The 14817-nt window shown below is 41.1% G+C and overlaps 1 protein-coding gene across 3 annotated transcripts in view; it reads left to right on the top strand.

Moving 5' to 3' along the window:
- Window positions 1-14817, top strand: part of SAMD4A (sterile alpha motif domain containing 4A) — a 206984-nt gene that overhangs the window by 123566 nt on the left and 68601 nt on the right. The window lies entirely within an intron of this gene.

The raw sequence follows: 14817 nt of genomic DNA, 5'->3' as shown, positions 1-14817 counted from the left end.
CCATCCCCTTAGGAGAGGCGGGTCAGGAACGGCTTTGTGGGAGGGGAGCAGAGGACAGCCCTCTGCTCTTCTGACCACTAAAGCAGAGAGAGCTGTGCCCACGCTTGGGCACTGGGGCCCGGAGTCCTCTCTGTGGGTCCCCACTAGACTAAGCAAAGTGACAAACACACTGTTGGTGCCTATAGAAAGAGGCAGTATGGCCTGTCATCAAACAGTATCCTTGATGCCAGTTTGCACGTGTCCGTGAATACGGCGTCAAAGCAGAGATCACTTTCTTGGGGGAAAGGTTTTGCGATGAGACCTGACGTGCCTGTCAACATGCAGGAACCCCCAGTTAAAAGATGGGTGAGGATTAAGAATCGGCAGTGGCGCCTTCTTGGCCTCTACCTCAACTTGGATCTTTTGGTCTCTGGGCTTCTTCAGATGGCTTTCCCAAATGCACAGGGATGTTGGATAATAACTCCGTTAACTAAAACAGTTCCTTCGTAGAATAACCAAAGAAGTACTTAAGATACTGCGTTGATAATGCTACAACATAAATTTTTTAGAATTCTTTTTTCAAGTTTTACTTTTAGATATGGGTAATGTGCACATTTTGGAAATTAGGTGGTTATTGCATCATTACTTTATTAGGGTAAGAGGTTCTGATGGCAGTCAGTCTCTTCCAGCAAGAACAGTTTGCACTAGCTGCTGTGACAGGGAGCGATGGCTAGGACTTTTAAAGCAGACACATGAAGGTGGATGGCTGAGTCCCTTGGCCTGAGTTTCCCAGGTCACTGACAGAATCTGGTAATTGTTACAAAACTGTTTAATAGCTAGGAGAGACACAAGCTCCAAGCCACTCGCCCTCTCAAAACTTGGCGTTTTAGATTTTAAGGGGTTTAATTTTATGTCATTTGTTTTGAAATTAGTCTTGAGTCATCATATATTTCTATCTAATGATTTACACATTCAGGGTTGGTCTGGACAAGATTAGTACACTTAACCACTTTGGTACGGCGCTCACCGGCCGGGAAACCTTGCCCGCAGCCGGCACTCACAGTCCGCACGGTAGTGTGTGCTGTGCACTGACGACGGATCCGTTTTGCTCTTGTGTGATGAGGAAAGCTTTAAAGCACTGGAAGCTTGTTTTACTTTACAGGCAGCTTCACTTGTAATGTAAATCAGAATAGGTAACATATACACATATGTTTTCATTACGTTATTTTTAAATGTTCACAATTTTATTTTGATAAATGAAAAATTAGAAAAGTCATATCACGGCTGTTGGCTAAAGTCGACACTGGGCTGTGCACGTTCATCTGTGGCTGTAGACTGTAGTCAACGCTTGTACCGAAGTGGTTAAGATGGGAGAGATTATGGTCAACAGGCACTTATTTCTGGCTGCGGCCACCCAACCTGACAGAGAGGAGGAAATTCATAGATAACTGTCATGGCCTTACCAACCTTTGAACGCTGCGCAATACTTGAGCTGAAAAGGACTTGGGGGGTTAACCAGATGACTAGATGGCATGTCTCTGGAAGAAGAAAGACATTGCAGACCTCTTTCAGAGCATCAGCAAAGAACATAAAAGAGCTCAGATCTCCCCTCCAGAAAATTTCATTCCAACACTTATGCCATATCAACTATATCTCCTTAACGAAATGTTAATGTCATTGCTGTATTCCCCTATTGTGGTTCAATTGTGTTTGTCAAAACTGCAAACCTGTGGGTCACTGGTTCACTCATGCCTCTCTCAAATTAATACCAACCATCTTGGGGGCAACCTGACAGTGGAGAAAAACAAGAACTTTGGCCTCGACCCTCTCCTAGGTCCAAACCCCTAACCTGCAATTTGCTAACTACAACTTGGCTGAGTTATTTACCCTCTGGATCAAGGTCCCCACTTGTAAAATGGGAACATTCCTGACATCTACCTTCAAGGATTGTGGTGAGGGGAAGCAAGATTATGTAAACACCAAACCCTGGCCAGAGCAGCCACAGTTAACACTCAGTAGGTGTCTACTCGATGCATAAATGAAAGAAACTGGGAAAGACAGTGGGGAACAGGGTATTAACACGGGTATCTGGAGTCCCTGCCCTCAGTTTCAGTTCTGATGGCGCCTGACACGAGCAGCCTCCCCTGAGCCCTGGGCTGTGCAGAGCAGCGTGGGGCCTTGACTGTGCTGCGGCTTTGGCCATCCCATTGCAGCGGAAGCTAAGGCTGCTTCTGCCGCACTGGAGAGCTCTATTTCTTACCTCTTTCAAAGTGGGAAAAAAAAATCTGCACAAAACAACATGATTATAACTGAAATCAATTAGTGCTACACATTTTCAAATTATCAGCCACATTAATGGCAGTTAATGAAGGGTAGCTAGAAAGCCACCCCCTTACGGTTTTTAGTTTTGTTTTTAACCTTGGTTTATTCCACTGATATTTTGTTCCTTTGGTCACTGTACCTTCAACAAAGTGCCTTAGCATTTGTGGCTTCCTGCCTGTATGGATTCAATACCATTCAACTGCCCCAGAAACTCCCATGGCCACCTACTGTGTGCCTAGCACTGTGAGCCATGGGAAATACCCAGAAATTAAGACACAGTTTCCACTCTCAGGGAGGCTATAATATAATTGGAGAAAGAAGCTCTGTCAACCAGGGTCACAATTAAAAATGAAATATTCCTATTTTCCAGACTTACTATCCACAGAAATTTTACATAACAATTCATGAGTTATTTAAAAATGCAGGGCTTTTTTCTAAGGGCTGCCATGAGCATATAGGATTAAGTGTCAGTCGAGTTGGGGTCTGTCCTGTAAGTGCTGTGAATGTGCAGAATGGAGAGCTCCGTGAGAACTGGAGGGTTAAGAATTCCTTTGCAGAGGAGGCGGGGAGGGAGCTGGGAGGGACGGGAAGGAAGGGCCTGGGGGGGGGGCACTCAGGGTAGGAATGTGCATGGGGAACAAGGGATGGGTTACAGTGGGTAGGAGCACAGAGAAAAGGAAGGAGAAACTCACCAAGAGAAGAGCAGCGAAGAAAGGAGGTAAAAGTTGACCAACAAAAGGGATCTGAGAGTCCAGAGGAAGCCACACAGTCCACAGCACAGGCACGGGTCATCTGTGGGCAGACCAGATGGGTAGCAAGTGACCAGTGCAGAGTCAGCAAGTTTCAAACACTCAGTTGTTAAGTAATCAGAGTATCACTAGGGTAGGAGCAGGTATAGACAAAGACCCACCCTTCCCCCTACAGCTTAGATGAGAATCACAGATGACGCTTCTTGTTTACTTATTTTAGAGCAAAGACTACAAATTCCCATCCTTTGCCTCATATCTGAGGGAATTTTTTTCGGATATGAGAAAATTTGCCATTATTCAAAACAGAACTGCTTTTATGTATGTATAAATTATATTAAATTTTAATATGTATAAGGAAAAATAACAAATTATTGATAGTACACAACTTGATGAGTATTTCAAATTGAAAATAACGCCCAGATTAAGAAACAAAATGTCATCAGCATTTCAAAATTTCCATGTCTCCTTAAAGTCACCATGATCTCTGTTAAGCATTCTAACATTTAATAGAAATCCAATAGATTTTACTACTTTTATACTTTATATAAATAATATCATGCAATTCATTGTTTTATGTCATATTTCCCCTTTGGTGCAAGTTTATGTTTGTGACATTCATCTACATTGTTGCAAATGGTTATAGATTATTCATTCTTATCATGATATTTTATTTCATTAAATGAATATACCAAAAAAAAAAAAAAAACAAGAGGCTATTGCAATAATCCAGGCAAGAGAGAAGGATGGCTCGAACCAGGATGGCTCCAGTAGAAGGGTGAGAAGCAGTCAGGGTCTAGGTACATCTTGAAAGTAGAGCCAACAGGATTTCCTGACAAAATAAATGAGGGGTGTAGGGAAGGAGAAGATTTAAGAACGACTCCAGTGTTTTTGCCTGAGCAACTGGGAGGGAGGATGGTGTTGTTGTCAGTTAAGATGAGGAAAGTCTTTATCAGGTAGAGTAGGTTTTGGAGTAAGCTCAAGAGTTCAGTGTCAAATCTGATGAGTTTGACATGTCTGTTAGACAATCAGAGGTGTTGAATAGGCAGTTGCATGTGAGTATGCAGTTTGGGAGAGAGGACTGATTTGAAATAGACATTTGGGGGTTACCAGCAGGTGGGTGGTATTTAAAGCTGTGAGAGTAATGAGATTGCCAAGGCATGGATATAAAGAAGATGACCATGGACCTTGAGTCTAGGCACTTCAACCTGAAGCCTAGAAAAAAGAGGGGGAAGCAGTAAAAGAAACTAAGGAGAAACCATCAAAGTTGGAGGAAACTAAAGTATGTATGTCTTACAAAGCAAATGAAGAAGATGTTTCAAGGAGAAAAGAGTGATCAACTGAGTAAAATGTTACTAATAGGTCCAATAAGATGAGGACCAAGAATTGAAGCTAGGATTTATCAAGGAGGGTGAGTAGAAATAGAGAACTCCAAGCACATGATAGGCATTTAAGGGACGAATGAAGTCGAGTCAATGATTCCAAAGAGATTAGAGGTAAAACAGGGAGATGAACTAGTCACAAGCTTGATTTTGGATGTATGTTGACTTTGAGAAGGCGTTGGAACATTAAGATGGAGAAAAAATGATGTTTAAAAGGCATTAAAAATAGATGGAGCCACACAGAGTGTTTGAAGGAAGAGTAGGATGACGCTGAGTAGGGGGCAAAAACCAAATCCTAATCTAATGAGAATCTACCTATTTTCATTCAGAGGTAAGAGTTTCTTTCATTCATTGCAAAGGTTAAGTCAATTACATCTCAAGGACCTTTGAGCTAGACCCTTTCTTTCATGAGATAAGAGAAGAACGGGTTAGGTAGGATAGGGTGAGTAGTCTATTACACACAACCTTTGGATAGCATCAAATTGCTGCAGAAGAGAGAGAAGAAAGTATTTTTCAGGACTTTGTTCTCCTTGTAAGTCTACTCAGGGATCTGATGACTGAGAGCAAGAATGTGCAGGTTCTTCTCATGAGCCTATGGGACCAGAAAGGACCAAGGTGTTGGCTGTCACAGATCATACACTGGGCTTGGTCTACTTTATCTCAGCTGTCACAAGCAATTCCAAGGATAGGGTGCACAGAACCTGGCTTAGCATCTCCAGGTTTGCTTCTGGTCTGAAGTTGGCTATAGAAAAAAATAACCCATTCAGGAAAAGAATAAATATTTCCTGGCTTTCTGAAGAGCCTACAGAATCCCCTTGTGTAGAGGTCAGTGCCATCTTGCTTGCCCAGACTGCCTTTCTGACCCTTTTCCACTCTTCGCTGGTAGACTTTGACCTGCAAGGAAACTGTGTGCTGCAGCTGCAAATGAAATGAACTTGCTTTTATTCAAATCATTGCAATACTTGATTTTTCTTAGCATTCTTTACATTTGGATTTGCAAGCATGCTGACCTTTGTTAGTCTAGCATGAGGCAAGAACTCAGAAACTTTGGGTGCCAAAATACTCCATTTGATCTGCTCACATATTCTAAGATGTACCATGAATCCATAGAACCTTGGTATTTATTAATCTCAACTGACTTTTTTTCTGATGATAAAAATAATGCATTTTTTAAATGGTGGTACTGTAGACCATGAAAAGTAAATTAACAATGGTAGCACACACCTACATAGTGTTTACAATATACTAGGTATCGTTTAAAACTCTTTACATAAATATTAACTCATTTAACCATCATAACACTGTGACGTGGGTAGTATTGTTATCCCCATTTGACAGATGAAGAAACTGAGGCCCAGAAAGTTTAAGGAACTTCACCAGCATCACAGACCAACTAGGTGGTTGAGCTGGGATTTGAACCCAGGCAGTCAGACCCCAGAATCTGGCTTGTAATTTGAGGTTACATGCCTCCCCCTCCTAAGCCTGTCCTCAGAGGTTGACTCAATGAGTTGCTAGTAGATGGTTGCTCTTCTCTGACCCTAAATTTGCCTCCATGTGGACCGTGTAGACCTCCACGTCCTCTGCAGCTTTGGCGGTCTCCCTGCCTGACTTGCTGCTTTGTGACTCCCCGAGGCAGAGGAGCTGCTGCTGTGCTCTCTCCGTGCTGAACCACACACCACGATGGCAGCTTTCAGCATTCTGCGTCACGGCCTTTGGCCAACATGTTCATCTACCCTTCCCGATGATGAACTTTCTGAAGACGGGGATTGTGTCTTCTTTGCCCCCATTTCGTGGCACCTAGAACAGAGTGTGGCTCAAAAAAGTCACAGAAATATTGGAAATGGCAAATTCCTGGCATGCATTCAGCTTCCACCGTCCCATGGCAGAGCATTTCTGTTAGATGATGGCTGTCTCTCGCCAAGCCCAGATGTGGCCTCCAAATCCTCCTCAATATGCCCCTCTAGGCAGCCACTATAATTCAATAAGAGATGGCGTGTGAGCTGAAGCCTGTCTGCCCGCCCTGCCATAAATGTTTGCTGAACAGTAGGGACTTAATAAATTCCTGGGCTCACCAGGCAGATGTTCATGAAAACAATGAGTTTCCAAAATAAACAAGAAAATGTCCCTAGGAATTCACTAAATATTTTGTGATAATATTGATTATCTAGCCTTCTGTCATAACCATCATGGTGACATTAAGTTACTCTTGCTCCTTTTGTGACTTATTTGACCAAATTGGTTTCAGTACTTACAGACTTTTAAAAACATACTGTGATCTTGATTATGGAGCTAGTTATATTAACTTACACATGTGATGAAATGCCGTAGAGTTATACACAAATTTCCACAGAAAAAAAAAAATGAGTGCATGTAAAAACTGCTGAGATCTGAGTAAGGCCTGTGGTGTAGTTAGTTGTTATTGTGTTAATGTAAATTTCCTGGTTTTGATAATACACTACAGTTACATAACATCTTATGTCACCTTGGGGGAAGCTGGGTGCTGTGTGATACTTTGGCAATTTCTTGTAAATCTGTAATTATTTCAAAATTAAAAGCTAAAAAAAACCCACAAAAATTACTTGGGGTACCCAAGTAATGTTTGCATCTGTGGGGAAGGAGTTGGTCTTTGTTCTTGGTCTTGCTGGGTGCTAGAAGGGTCCTTCCATTCATAGAAAAGATGGCTGCTAGGCCCCCTAGAGCCAGCATCCGAACCAAAGCTGCTTCTGCAGGCAAGGGAGAGGTGGGAGTGACTCTCAGGACAAGTGGCTCCTTTGGGAGCCCCTGATCTGCAACTGGAAAAACTCCTGCATTTCCCTCGGCCTTTCAGAGATAGTTGCTTTGTTTGTTCTTGAAGTCCTCCCTTGTCCCTCTGCCCTTCCTTCACCTTTTCTTGCAAGGCCACCGGCTCCTCCAAGTGCATTTTAATCAGCCTTAAGAACCACAGATACTCAAGAGGAGGAGAGAGACTGGGCAGCTCTGGGCAGGCCTGGCGAGAACAGAGGCCTTGGCAAGTGGCTCTTGGAAGCTGACAAGGAAGAGTGGGGCCTGGAGACCCCGATTCTGCCTTGCAGGCTGCCGCTGATCCCCCCTAAGCCTTTGGAGCCACTGGTGTAGTTGGGAGCTCTTATAAATTTTCCTGGAATTATTTTGCCTTTTACCAACAGACTTTTTCTTTCTCGGTGGAAAATTTCTTCCTCCCAAAAAATGTAGCCGACCTGGCACGTAACTGAAAAATTCCATTATTTCCTTAACCCCTCATTTGCTCTTCAAAGAGGTAACTAATGAAAGAGTTGGTTTGCCTCCTCCGAGAAGCATTTATAACAGCTGGCACGACATATTTTTAGCGTTAGCTTCCTTCCCCTTTGGGGGAAACTTCTTTTTAGTATGGCACTGGCCTTCCTAATACATATTGTGTGTTAGAAAGTATGCCTAAGTGTTATCACAGAGAGCCTCATGTTGCCACTGGCTAATCCTCCCCTTTTCAAGAGTCTGAGGTTTTATAGGACTGTGCTTTTCCTCACCATGCCTAGTGTCTGCTTTCTAGGGCTTGGGAAAGAACGGTCAGAACGACACAGTAGTGGGCAAGAAGCCTGCTGGTTGGTTGTGCATTGGAATCCCACTGTTTGGAAAAAGGCAAAGACCTCCATGGGCTGCATCAACCTTGGCTCATGAGGCTGTGCCATCCACCCCTCATCTAGAAGGAATTTTTTTGGACTTTAGTGACAGTATAGGTTATTAAACACTAGATGAGCAACAGAGGAAGACAGTTGTGTTCTCATTCTCTACCATACTTTAAAAATAAGATGGATTCTGGCTGCAATCAGTGGCTTAAGTTGGACTAGCCTGGAAGAGAGGAAGAGGAAGGAGGAGATAAACAAGGTGGCTTCTGTAAGACCCTTTTTAAGCCCTGTGGTCTCATGATTTCTACTATTTCCCAAGATTTGGAGTTATAGTCTAACAACGGCCACTCCACAAACAAGTGGACAAGAAAACTTTTCAATTTGTACTTATTTTTTTCTTTTCTCACTTTTAAGATTTCTAGGGTAAACTCAGGCTATGCAAAAAGAAGACGCATCATGACTGTAGCTTATACATATTGTTGATATCTTTACTATCAAGCAAATTAAAACCCTAAATTTCAAGGTCTCAGGTACCAAGGTGAGGGTATGTCTTAGTGGCAGCAACTACTGCCAACTTTGGGTATATTATGTATCTCTTAAACACTAAATATCATTCCTGCCATCCCCCTCCCCCACCCTGGCCCTCAACATTCTATTAGGTAAGAGATAGTATCAGGAAATCTCAGTTATAAGAGAAGGATATGAAGATGGGGAAATGAGATGGGCAGCAGGTTCCAAAATCTGGAAAAAGCTATAAAGGGTTTTTGTGGGTTGGAGAAAGGCTAAAACTCCCAGCATCCTCTGGGGTAGTTCCTTGCTAAAAGTTTGGACCATTTCCCTAAACATATTCTGTGGCTAGAACTAGACAGTGGAGCCAATGAGAACACGGGGTTTGCCTTAGAGATTTGTTTCACAGCCAGCCTTACTGAGATGTATCCTTTCGGAAAAGCCCAGCAAAATCCATATGGAACTAAAAGATTTATAACAGATTATTTTATGCTTTAGTCTTCTGCTCTGGACAGTAAGACATTGCTATACAAAGGGAATTAATTATAAGACTACGAGTGGCGTTTCATTTTAGATGAATTCAAGCTGAGGTGGAAATAGTGAGGCAGGCTTGATCAAGATCGAGAACATAGCTTTGGAATTAGACAACTTGCTTTTAACCCCCACCTCCACCAATGTTGGTATGTGGTTATGGGCAAGTTACTTGACCTCTAAGCCTCTTTTCCTCATCTATAAAAGGGGAATAATAAATTTCAGTAGAAAACCTCTTGATTGATCAGGATGGGTAGTTGATGTGTTCATCGTAATAGCTGTTAGAAGCAGGGGGTCATAAGGAATAAGACCTTAGACATGTGATTTTAACTTGCAAATACACACGTCCATTTGTAGTCTTTTGTATAGCATGATGGCCCTTTCTTTGAGGATGGGGTCCCTGATGGTTTGTTCTTTTGTCTTTCCTGCGCAAATTGCACCCTAATGCATTATCATCTCTGATTTCTTTAAAATGGAGCAGGAATTTGAGGGCATTTGCCAAATCAACTGGAGCCCAGAATCTTTCTAGATTCTGTTTTTTCGTTTTATAATCTAGCTTATAATTTTCTCACTCACACTGAATTCAACAGTAGCTTTTTAAGCAAAACACATGATATTTCAAAGCGCTTAAGTTTTCATGCAATTAACCTTTTAATAACTCATGTCATTGTTTCTATAATACTTCTAAAAAATCATATATTTACAATAAGTACAACGACATAAACGGATCTGGGAGCAAATTCACCGGACCCTTGGTACACCTACAAGTCAGCTGGTGGGGGCAGAAGGGCACATGTGAGTTACGGTCCAAGAGGAGTTGGTGATCTGTGAGCATCAGGAAGTAGTTTAAAGGGAAGGGAGAGGACTGATTGCTCCAGCAAGTTGGCTAAGTGAAGATGAGTTAAGAGAGCTTCCTAGGGTGGTTGTGAGGATTAAATGAGAAAGGTGTGTAATGTGCTTGCCAGTAGGACGGCCTTCATTACTATTGTTATTACTGTACTTACTGTTAATGCCAATAGTAAGGGATGCTGCTCCCACCAGTACAGCCTCTGCTGTAAACTATGGTGGAATACGATTCCTGGGGAAGCCCTGTGACAAAGCCATTCCAATGTGCTCAACTGAAATCAAGATACTTCCAATCAGCTCTAAAAAGAGCCAGCCTTCCACAAATACCAGTATTCCCCTTAAGGATTGTTCCAGTAATGTATCTTACTAAATACCTTAAGATGGACCAGATTTTAAAAGAAAGACTAAAGAGAAAGGTAAATATTTGTTGATGTTGCTTTGTTGGGATCCACTACTAATAGGAATAATTTTTTTAAATTAGTAATAAGTATAGGGATATCATTCACACTTTAAAAAAAGATCTTTAAGCAACAGAATAGGATTTAATAGGGATAAATGAGGCTATGCACACAGATACAGGCCAGGAAAGTGTGACCAGTCCCAAGAGTACGGAGTGTTTGAAAGAAAAATAATGTGTTGTAGCGAATCCACTTCTAACACAGTGTGTGATGTTAAACTCTCGGGAACTCCCACTTCTTTATGAAGCTGTGGGGTTGGATGACCCCTAGGGATCCTTCTCGGCACGTTCATTCTATGTCCTTCCAAGGTAGAAGAATCTCCAGCTCACGGAGTGCTGGGGAGTATACAGCACTCCGCCCCCTCAGCATATTGGGGTGGGTGGGCGAGGAGGGTGAGATGTCTCAGAGAAGTGGGATGTGTCAAAGCCGGGAAGAGAGCCTCCTGCTATGTTCAGCATTAGCTACATACTCAGGGAAAATATGATATGGTTTTCCCCCCTCATTCTAAAAAGAATGTGAAAACCAGTAACTGCTAACCTGTAGTGTGGAACCAGGAAGTCTGGCGGACAGAGTTTGAGTGGGGGAATTACTTTTCACTCTGTTTGAAGTAAGTACAATGTGAATGCCATATATTACCTATTGAAAACATATAAAATGGAAAAGATATGAGATGTTAGTGAAGAGAGAGGGGGAAAAACAAGATATCCTAAAAGAAAAGACAGGGTGATTTAGCCTGGAGTGACAATGCTAAATAAGGAGTGATTTGATCATTTAGAAACATATAAAAGTTAATTAAGAGGAAAGGGAGGATCATAAGTTCCTTAGCCTTTGCCATATACTAAGAAAAGAAAATTGACAAAAAATGCTGGTTAAGGTCTTAGTGATGATGAAATTTCAGAGCATGCTACAGTTACAAATGTGGATTCTCTATCCTTTCTTATCTTAAAGAAAAAAAAATTAGGATCAGCATCACTACAGTTCAGTTGACTGGCACTTGGATCACAGGCCACTTGACAGCCATTCTTGCTCTGTGATTGCGGTTTCATCATGATGAGATTCCTTTGGAAGAAAAGTGGACTGTTGAAGGTTCTTTGTTAAGATATCTGATCAATATTTGGCATGTTACTGGTCCTGTTCATATGCTACCAAGTCAAAGATTTCCATGGTGGGAGCAGAGACATGCAATTAGTCGTGTATCTCTCAGTTCTGGTTTCCTGAGACATTGTCTCTAATTAGTGCCAATGGATAAGTGGGCCACCCAAAACGGTCTTACAGAACAGGAAATTAAACTTCTTACAAGACAGGCTGACCAGAGAGTAAGTAGCGTTAATAAACTGAGTGTGTTCTTTTTATCTCTTATTAGCATTAGGGTGAAGGATACAAAAGAAAATGAATACTAGAGAGATGTCTCGTTTTACACAGTAGGTGTATTTCTAAAAACTTGCCTAAAATTACTTTGCAAAAATATTTTCAATTGACACATAATAATTTTACATATTTATGGGATACATAGTGATGTTGTGATACATTTAATGTGCAGTGATCAGATCAGGGTAATTGGCATAGCCATCATCTCAAACATTTACCATTTCTTTGTATTGGGACCATTCAGTATCCTCCTCCTAGCTATTTGAAACTGCATGATATATTATTGATAACAATATTCATCCTACAGTGATACAGAAAACTAGAACTTATTCCTTCCATCTAGCTGTAATTTTGTATCTTTAACAAATCTCTCCTCAACCCTTCCTTCCACTTTCCTTTCCCAGCCTCTAGTGTTCTCTGTTCCACTTTTTACTTCTATGAGATCAACTTTTTTTTCAGCTTCCACATATGAGTGAGAACATGTGGTGTTTAACTTTCTATTCCCAGCTTATTTTGCATGTCATTCATTTCCATCCATGTTGCTATGAATGACAGGATTTCATTCTTTTTTATGGCTGAATAGTATTCGATAGTGTAAGTATGCACCACATTTTCTTTATCCATTCATCTGTTTTTGGACACCTACGTTGATTCCATATCTAGGCTATTGTTAATAGTGCTACAGTAAACATGGGGGTACAACTGTTTCTTTGTTACACTCATTTCCTTTCCTTTAGATAAATGCTCAGTAGTGGGATTGCTGGATCATATGGTAGTTCTATTTGTAGTGTTTTGAGGAACCTTCATACTGTCACCATAGTTTTCATTGCTACCAATAGTATATAAGGGTTACCTTTTCTCTGTATCCTTGCCAGCATTTGTTATTTTTTGTTTTTTTGATAATAGCCATCCTAACTAGGGTGAGATGATATCTCATTGTGGTTTTGATTTGCATTTCCCTGATGATTAGTGATGTTGAACATTTTCTCATATATTTGTTGGCCATTTGTATGTCTTCTTTCGAGAAAAATCTGTTTTCAGATCATTTGCCCATTTTTAAATTGGATTTTTTTTTTTGCTGCTGAGATGTTTATGTTCCTTATATATTCTAGATATTAATCCTCTGTCAGATGAATAATTTGCAAACATTTTCTCCCATTCGGTAGGTTATTTCACTCTGTTGATTGTTTCCTTTGCTGTGCAGAAGCTTTTTAGTTTGATATAATCTCATTTATTTAGACTTTTTAAAATAAAATCAAATAATTTTCCCACTGACTAAAAGTGTAATTCAGGGTATGAATTTTCTTAGTTGCTAATTAATCTTTCTTGTCTAGAACTCTTAAAATATGAGGTTAAGGTCCTCAATTCCTGAGATTCTCTATCAAAATAACAAATATTGAAAGGATTTCTGCAGGTGATATTTTTTGCTATGTGTATGACAGTCCTCGATTGTTCTGTATATGTTGGGATTATTTAGGTGACTTGTTTCACCATTTTTAACAAGTCACATTTATACAAAGGCATACAAAGGGCAGGGCCGGTGGTTGCTCCAAGCCCTCAGCAGAGAAGCAGGCTTCCTGAATACATAGAGGAGTTAGAGAACTTGCTGAGGGGAGACGTTGATGTGAGGCCTTGGCCAGAATACTGCCTGGGTCTGCCGCCAGTGGGTGTACTGGGGGGTGCTCAAGACTGCAGCATGCTTGGAAAGTTGGAAGAATTTGGGTGTAGTCATTAGGCCGCAGGGAGCTAGACTGTGAGAAAAGGTATTATTGTTCACATATGTTCATCATTATTCAGGAGATCATTTTGTGCCTGTGATACTGTCATTAACTCTACTCAGTTCAGTGGCATAATTCTAACACTACAACTGAATGTTAAATACAGGTATTAATCTAAAAGTCACAGCTCACTACAAGTACAATAATGGCATCTTGGGGTAAAAATGACCACTTTTGTACATTTGTTTACATTGGCGATATAGCTCCAAATTCACCTGGAATCTCAAAACATTGTGTGTTAAACTTCAAAGTCTGAGAGTTAATGATTACCAAGAGTAATCTCATACTTTGGGTGTGAGATCGACAATGTGATTGAGGCCAGCCCGTCCCTAAAGGTGCGTCTGAGCTGCAGATCCTAAATTCAAGGTAAGCATCTTTGCACTGTTGTTCAGGAATGAGTGCTGTCAATACTCAGAGAAAGTGGATGTCTTACAAGCAAATGATGTGTTGCTTGTAGGATTTTTTTTTTCAATCTATGACATTTGAGAAAAAGAATTTAAAGCTTTGTATGGTCACGGTTGTTTCCCCAATTTTCTGTTGGTAATCTCTCTCTCTTTAGCCAGAGACAGCTGTATAATTTTTATTTGCTTCTGAGAGCTATTCTCTTGCTCCTCTTCCCCCCCTCAATCTGTATGCAGTTCAGAGAGGAGGCTAATTATTGGGTACTGGAGAAGCAGTTGCCCAGAGAAAAGCTCTTTAAGTGCTCAACTGGGATAGTGCAACGCTGGGGTCACGCCTGCCACCGTCTCCTCCTTCACATCCCCATGTCTGTATGCGAGCCGACTTCCATTCTTTTGCAGTTGCATGAACAAACTTTTTAGAAAGGTCAACACAAGGAATAAATGCTTCTTCTCAAAGAATACAGCAAGGAAAGGATTTAATGTTTTTCTTCTTGGGACTTCGCTACAGCAAAAATAGCCACAAAGCGGCCAAGAGAAAAAGATGTTCGTATGCTCAACCAAGGCTCTGTATTTTGGGCTACCCCTGCAATGGTTTAGGAGCAAGAAGCTTTGTACGCTTAGAGGGTTGAACTCTCCAATTGGTGTTATTCTAAGCAAAAAGTCTGCTGAAATTTCTTGGCCCAGAAGATTGCTTTTGCCTATAGGTTAGTAGGGTTTTTTTGTTTTGTTTTGTTTTTTTAACTCCATTACATCATATTGGGTAAATGGTTTACTTCTGGGGATGTTAACCCTATAAGACCATTTTGCCACCCTAAATGATGCAGACTGAGAGGAATGAAGCATTTCCCAAGCTCATTTCCTGAGCTTGGGAAAGAATAG

Source organism: Microcebus murinus, chromosome 6, assembly GCF_040939455.1.
Source record: "Microcebus murinus isolate Inina chromosome 6, M.murinus_Inina_mat1.0, whole genome shotgun sequence".
Taxonomy (NCBI): domain Eukaryota; kingdom Metazoa; phylum Chordata; class Mammalia; order Primates; family Cheirogaleidae; genus Microcebus; species Microcebus murinus.
Note: the sequence above shows the minus strand (reverse complement) of the source record. Positions and strands in the feature narration are given on the sequence as shown.